General features: G+C 56.2%; 2 non-coding genes and 1 pseudogene across 2 annotated transcripts; all 3 read right to left on the bottom strand.

The window, feature by feature from the left end:
* The window catches only part of LOC124772541, a 4,758-nt pseudogene extending 3,252 nt beyond the window's left edge, over positions 1-1,506 (bottom strand).
* Positions 1,507-1,694: 188 nt separating this feature from the next.
* Positions 1,695-1,849, bottom strand: LOC124772959. Its single transcript, XR_007014410.1, has one exon. It is a non-coding gene; the product is annotated as a 5.8S ribosomal RNA (ribosomal RNA).
* A 351-nt stretch (positions 1,850-2,200) lies between these two features.
* Positions 2,201-4,109, bottom strand: LOC124772808. Its single transcript, XR_007014268.1, has one exon. It is a non-coding gene; the product is annotated as a small subunit ribosomal RNA (ribosomal RNA).
* Positions 4,110-7,500: the final 3,391 nt, after the last annotated feature.

Here is a 7,500-nt window from a genome sequence, read left to right as displayed (position 1 = left end):
TCGGCGTTTGGTTCATCCCACAGCGCCAGTTCTGCTTACCAAAAGTGGCCCACTTGGCACTCCGATCCGAGTCCTTTGCTCGCGGCTTCAGCATATCAAGCAAGCCGGAGATCTCACCCATTTAAAGCTTGAGAATAGGTTGAGGTCGTTTCGGCCCCAAGGCCTCTAATCATTCGCTTTACCGGATGAGACTCGTACGAGCACCAGCTATCCTGAGGGAAACTTCGGAGGGAACCAGCTACTAGATGGTTCGATTAGTCTTTCGCCCCTATACCCAGCTCCGACGATCGATTTGCACGTCAGAATCGCTACGGACCTCCATCAGGGTTTCCCCTGACTTCGTCCTGGCCAGGCATAGTTCACCATCTTTCGGGTCCCAACGTGTACGCTCTAGGTGCGCCTCACCTCGCAATGAGGACGAGACGCCCCGGGAGTGCGGAGGCCGCCGCCCCGTGAAGGGCGGGGAAGCCCCATCCTCCCTCGGCCCGCGCAAGGCGAGACCTTCACTTTCATTACGCCTTTAGGTTTCGTACAGCCCAATGACTCGCGCACATGTTAGACTCCTTGGTCCGTGTTTCAAGACGGGTCGTGAAATTGTCCAAAGCTGAAGCGCCGCTGACGGGAGCGATTATTCCGCCCGAGAGCATCCCGAGCCAACAGCGGCGCGGGTCCGGGGCCGGGCCAGGTAGGTCCGTCATCCGGGAAGAACCGCGCGCGCTTGCCGGGAGCCCGAGCGCCCAAAGGGGCGAATCGACTCCTCCAGATATACCGCCGGGCAGCCAGCCAGGACACCGGGGCTCTGCCCAACAGACGCGAACCGAGGCCCGCGGAACGACAGGCTGCGCACCCGGGCCGTAGGCCGGCACCCAGCGGGTCGCGACGTCCTACTAGGGGAGAAGTGCGGCCCACCGCACACCGGAACGGCCCCACCCCGCGGCGAGTGGAAAGGCAACCGGACACGACCCCGCCGCGGATTGCTCCGCGCGGGCGGCCGGCCCCATCTGCCGAGGGCGGAGGCCAGTGGCCGGATGGGCGTGAATCTCACCCGTTCGACCTTTCGGACTTCTCACGTTTACCCCAGAACGGTTTCACGTACTTTTGAACTCTCTCTTCAAAGTTCTTTTCAACTTTCCCTCACGGTACTTGTTCGCTATCGGTCTCGTGGTCATATTTAGTCTCAGATGGAGTTTACCACCCACTTGGAGCTGCACTCTCAAGCAACCCGACTCGAAGGAGAGGTCCCGCCGACGCTCGCACCGGCCGCTACGGGCCTGGCACCCTCTACGGGCCGTGGCCTCATTCAAGTTGGACTTGGGCTCGGCGCGAGGCGTCGGGGTAGTGGACCCTCCCAAACACCACATGCCACGACAGGCGGCAGCCTGCGGGGTTCGGTGCTGGACTCTTCCCTGTTCGCTCGCCGCTACTGGGGGAATCCTTGTTAGTTTCTTTTCCTCCGCTTAGTAATATGCTTAAATTCAGCGGGTAGTCTCGCCTGCTCTGAGGTCGTTGTACGAGGTGTCGCACGCCACACCGCCAGCCGGCTGTGCACGCTACCGAGAAAGTACCGGTATGCGAACCGCCAGGCGACGGGCGCGCATCGCACGTTTGAGGAGACGCGGCCGGCCCCACAGGCGGCCGCGACACTCCCAGGTCTGCGAAGCGGGGCAAACGCCGCGCGCTTCAGTATACGTAGCCGACCCTCAGCCAGACGTGGCCCGGGAACGGAATCCATGGACCGCAATGTGCGTTCGAAACGTCGATGTTCATGTGTCCTGCAGTTCACATGTCGACGCGCAATTTGCTGCGTTCTTCATCGACCCACGAGCCGAGTGATCCACCGTCCTGGGTGATCTTTTCTCAGTTTCCGCCGCCTCTTTCGAGACGGTCGCATAGGCGGGAGTGAGGCGTGTGGCGGCCCCTGTTCCAGCGTTCTGTGTCCAACGGCCTCACGGCCGACGGGCGTCGTACGGCTCCACACCGGAGCGGACAGGCACTCGGGCGAAAGTCATTCAAAACCGGCGCCAGGCGCCAGGTGCCGCACGCCAGCCGCTCCAGCGCTTCAGCGCTCGTACCACACAACATTGCCGCTAGTTTTGAGAGGCACGCGTGGTTCCGCACGCGGCGCACGGCTACTGCGAGCCGTACAGGTAGCGTGTTGCGCGACACGACACGCACATCGAAAGACATGCAGTCTAGTCGGTAATGATCCTTCCGCAGGTTCACCTACGGAAACCTTGTTACGACTTTTACTTCCTCTAAATGATCAAGTTTGGTCATCTTTCCGGTAGCATCGGCAACGACAGAGTCAATGCCGCGTACCAGTCCGAAGACCTCACTAAATCATTCAATCGGTAGTAGCGACGGGCGGTGTGTACAAAGGGCAGGGACGTAATCAACGCGAGCTTATGACTCGCGCTTACTGGGAATTCCTCGTTCATGGGGAACAATTGCAAGCCCCAATCCCTAGCACGAAGGAGGTTCAGCGGGTTACCCCGACCTTTCGGCCTAGGAAGACACGCTGATTCCTTCAGTGTAGCGCGCGTGCGGCCCAGAACATCTAAGGGCATCACAGACCTGTTATTGCTCAATCTCGTGCGGCTAGAAGCCGCCTGTCCCTCTAAGAAGAAAAGTAATCGCTGACAGCACGAAGGATGTCACGCGACTAGTTAGCAGGCTAGAGTCTCGTTCGTTATCGGAATTAACCAGACAAATCGCTCCACCAACTAAGAACGGCCATGCACCACCACCCACCGAATCAAGAAAGAGCTATCAATCTGTCAATCCTTCCGGTGTCCGGGCCTGGTGAGGTTTCCCGTGTTGAGTCAAATTAAGCCGCAGGCTCCACTCCTGGTGGTGCCCTTCCGTCAATTCCTTTAAGTTTCAGCTTTGCAACCATACTTCCCCCGGAACCCAAAAGCTTTGGTTTCCCGGAGGCTGCCCGCCGAGTCATCGGAGGAACTGCGGCGGATCGCTGGCTGGCATCGTTTATGGTTAGAACTAGGGCGGTATCTGATCGCCTTCGAACCTCTAACTTTCGTTCTTGATTAATGAAAACATACTTGGCAAATGCTTTCGCTTCTGTTCGTCTTGCGACGATCCAAGAATTTCACCTCTAACGTCGCAATACGAATGCCCCCGCCTGTCCCTATTAATCATTACCTCGGGTTCCGAAAACCAACAAAATAGAACCGAGGTCCTATTCCATTATTCCATGCACACAGTATTCAGGCGGGCTTGCCTGCTTTAAGCACTCTAATTTGTTCAAAGTAAACGTGCCGGCCCACCGAGACACTCAATAAAGAGCACCCTGGTAGGATTTCAACGGGGTCCGCCTCGGGACGCACGAGCACGCACGGGGCGGTCGCACGCCTTCAGCTCGCCCCACCGGCAGGACGTCCCACGATACATGCCAGTTAAACACCGACGGGCGGTGAACCAACAGCGTGGGACACAAATCCAACTACGAGCTTTTTAACCGCAACAACTTTAATATACGCTATTGGAGCTGGAATTACCGCGGCTGCTGGCACCAGACTTGCCCTCCAATAGATACTCGTTAAAGGATTTAAAGTGTACTCATTCCGATTACGGGGCCTCGGATGAGTCCCGTATCGTTATTTTTCGTCACTACCTCCCCGTGCCGGGAGTGGGTAATTTGCGCGCCTGCTGCCTTCCTTGGATGTGGTAGCCGTTTCTCAGGCTCCCTCTCCGGAATCGAACCCTGATTCCCCGTTACCCGTTACAACCATGGTAGGCGCAGAACCTACCATCGACAGTTGATAAGGCAGACATTTGAAAGATGCGTCGCCGGTACGAGGACCGTGCGATCAGCCCAAAGTTATTCAGAGTCACCAAGGCAAACGGACCGGACGAGCCGACCGATTGGTTTTGATCTAATAAAAGCGTCCCTTCCATCTCTGGTCGGGACTCTGTTTGCATGTATTAGCTCTAGAATTACCACAGTTATCCAAGTAACGTGGGTACGATCTAAGGAACCATAACTGATTTAATGAGCCATTCGCGGTTTCACCTTAATGCGGCTTGTACTGAGACATGCATGGCTTAATCTTTGAGACAAGCATATGACTACTGGCAGGATCAACCAGGGAGCTGCGTCAACTAGAGCTGAGCAGCCGGCCGCCCGGGAGTGTGTCCCGGGGGCCCGCGCGAACACGCAAGCGTCCGCTCAATCATTCTGCAAACAGGAGGAGGCTGAGCTCCCCTGCACAATACACCTCGAAACCCTCTCAGGTCCCGGCGGCGCGCAGCGCCGTCCCAAGTACTTGGTCGGGTTCGAGAGAGGCGCAATCGCCCGGAGTTAGGCGAGTAGACGCTTTCGCTGCGACCACCCGTGCTCCCAACTGAGCTTGCCGCTGCCGACAGAGGCCCGGGAGCGTGCTGTCGTGGCATTGCCGGCGGGAGACAACACGCGCCACCTACGGTGACCGGCAGCTCCAACGCCAGCGCCACAGAAGGACAAAAGCCCCACTTGGGTGCCGAAGCGAACTCTCCCAGCACAGCGCACGCGCCAACACATCCGCACAGCTGCGATACAAACCACCAGCGAGAACCGCTGGGGCGACCGAGCAGCAGACGGCGTCGCGGCGCCGAGCGCCGGGCGGCGGCGCATCCTCAACGCACACAGTCCTCAATCGGACCAGCACACTGAAGATGTCCACCGCGCTTCGCACCGGGCCCGCGAGGACCTACTTTGGCCGCACGGCGCCGCGCGCAGGGTGCGCCGGCGCGCAGCTGCGACGCCTGCCGCGTCCGTCGGCCGGCGCGCCTGCCACTGGCCGCCCCCACCAGCCGGCTGTAGCGCGTGCGCCCACGCACCGCGCGGCCAGCACGCCGGGAGGCGCCCCCTCACCGGCCGGGGACGGTCCCACCCAGCCACCGCCGCGTATCGCTTCACACCCAGATGCCGTTCAGTTTCGTCGGCATGGTGGGTATCGCTGGAACAACCGGTTAGTACCTCAACCTATCGTCGCCATCACCGATTCACCCCTAGCGAGAACAACCGCACCACAACAGGTTACCATTTCTTCATTTGCGTAACTTCACCAGAAAACGCAGGCGTCCATCGCCATTTGCAACTTCAACGATTATTGCATGCCTGTGTCAGGTGTCACGCCACACTACGTCTGCCCACATACACGCAACAAAATGTGCACGCCTAGACAATACGTGGAAGGTGGCCCCCGTACGTATGCGATGTCCATTGCTCGAACGACTGTCAACCGGCCTCTGTAGCATGTCGCAGATATGGAACGCGGTGCACCATGCCATCACGGTGTGTGAGGAGAGACGACTAGGTCCGAATACATCAACAGACAGCTCATGCTGATCGCCATCCACGGCGTCCGTTCCTCCCACACGTCTCTATGGCGTACCACACTGCAATCCAGCTCTCATAGGGAGACGACACGTAGCTGCGTGCACAATATTTGCACTGTATGGTCCGCCGTTTTTGGGCGCAGTCGTTGTACGGTCACACATGTGCCACGATGTATCATTCAGTACATAAGGACGAATGTGCAGTACAGATTGTGGTTCACGCGTACGACATCAGCGGACAGTTGACACAGGCCGCACCACAACGTAGCCTGCGTACGTCGCATGCGAAGGGCATTGAACATGCAAACTTGTCACCAACCAGCTTGCGAAGGCAGGGGGCAAGGTGGGGACGTGGGGACGTGGGGAGGGGTGGGGGGGGGGCGGCATGTACGTCCTGCTGCCATCCACATTACAGTGTACAGCAGGAGCATGTGGAAAGTCAGCAAGACTTGCAAGGTGTTTAACATGAAGCGATACACAGGGGAGCGGGCAGTGCGAGTAGCGAACTATATTGCGAGGGTTGCGGGTGGGCAACACTACACTAATTGAACGAGTCGTATAACAATTACAGAGCAGGTTTAGGCGACAACGTGGGTTACGTTAGCGGACAACGTGGGTTAGGTTAGGGGACAACATGGGTTAGGTTAGGGGACAACATGGGTTAGGTTAGGGGACAACATGGGTTAGGTTAAGGCACAACATGGGTTAGGTTAAGGCACAACATGGGTTAGGTTAGGGGACAACATGGGTTAGGTTAGGGGACAACATGGGTTAGGTTAGGGGACAACATGGGTTAGGTTAGGGGACAACATGGGTTAGGTTAGGGGACAACATGGGTTAGGTTAGGGGACAACATGGGTTAGGTTAGGGGACAACATGGGTTAGGTTAGGGGACAACATGGGTTAGGTTAGGGGACAACATGGGTTAGGTTAGGGTACAACATGGGTTAGGTTAGGGTACAACATGGGTTAGGTTAAGGTACAACATGGGTTAGGTTAAGGTACAACATGGGTTAGGTTAAGGTACAACATGGGTTAGGTTAAGGTACAACATGGGTTAGGTTAAGGCACAACATGGGTTAGGTTAAGGCACAACATGGGTTAGGTTAAGGCACAACATGGGTTAGGTTAAGGCACAACATGGGTTAGGTTAAGGCACAACATGGGTTAGGTTAAGGCACAACATGGGTTAGGTTAAGGCACAACATGGGTTAGGTTAAGGCACAACATGGGTTAGGTTAAGGCACAACATGGGTTAGGTTAAGGCACAACATGGGTTAGGTTAAGGCACAACATGGGTTAGGTTAAGGCACAACATGGGTTAGGTTAAGGCACAACATGGGTTAGGTTAAGGCACAACATAGGTTAGGTTAAGGTACAACATAGGTTAGGTTAGGTTACACGTTGTTGTAAGGAAAGGTGTAGGGGGGGGGGCGGGGGCGGCACGTTCGTTGATAGTGATTATAGTAAGTGAATGCTTGTGACATGATGAGATTTGTCACGTCAGGATGCACCTTTGGCTTATTAGAGGCGGCGCTCCAATTCTATGCTTGTGTCAGACCTGTGTCTTTGACTCAGGTCATTGTTTGTGGGCTGTGACAGGAGGTACTATTGTGATGTTGGGTGCACCGTTGTATAGGACATGTGTGGGTATTGGTGCCTTATCTGCGCAATGGTGGATGTCGAAAGGGGGGGATATTCTATTTTCCGCATGGACCTCCTGGTCTGGTTGTGATAGTGTGGATTGTGTAATGTGGCGGAGAGGATGCACTGGATGTTGTTCCATGCTGGTGCTTACATATTGTATGTGCGCCCGTTAGAAGCAGAGAGTGGTGCGTGATGAGAGTGTCTGGCTGACGTGTGGTTCCCATTGTGGGCACACTCTTTCAGCATGTATACGGACAGTTGTATATATATTCTGTAATTTGATGGCTCTGCATTGATTACTAATCAGCGCCGTGTGTACGGGTAATCTGGTTCCAGTCCAAAATGTTCCATCTGTGTACATTAGTGACAAAGACTCCCCCCATGCAGTGGGGCTCGGTCTGTTATAACTCTTCCGCGTAATATATTTGCCCCACGTTTTTGCGACTGCGAGTGCGAGTGCGAGTGCGAGTGCAACGCGAATGGGGACCGACATGCTGATGGCTCGGTATCGGACGC

The sequence above is a fragment of the Schistocerca piceifrons genome, unplaced genomic scaffold (assembly GCF_021461385.2).
Source record: "Schistocerca piceifrons isolate TAMUIC-IGC-003096 unplaced genomic scaffold, iqSchPice1.1 HiC_scaffold_943, whole genome shotgun sequence".
Lineage (NCBI taxonomy): Eukaryota > Metazoa > Arthropoda > Insecta > Orthoptera > Acrididae > Schistocerca > Schistocerca piceifrons.
This window is presented reverse-complemented; position numbering and strand designations above follow the sequence as displayed.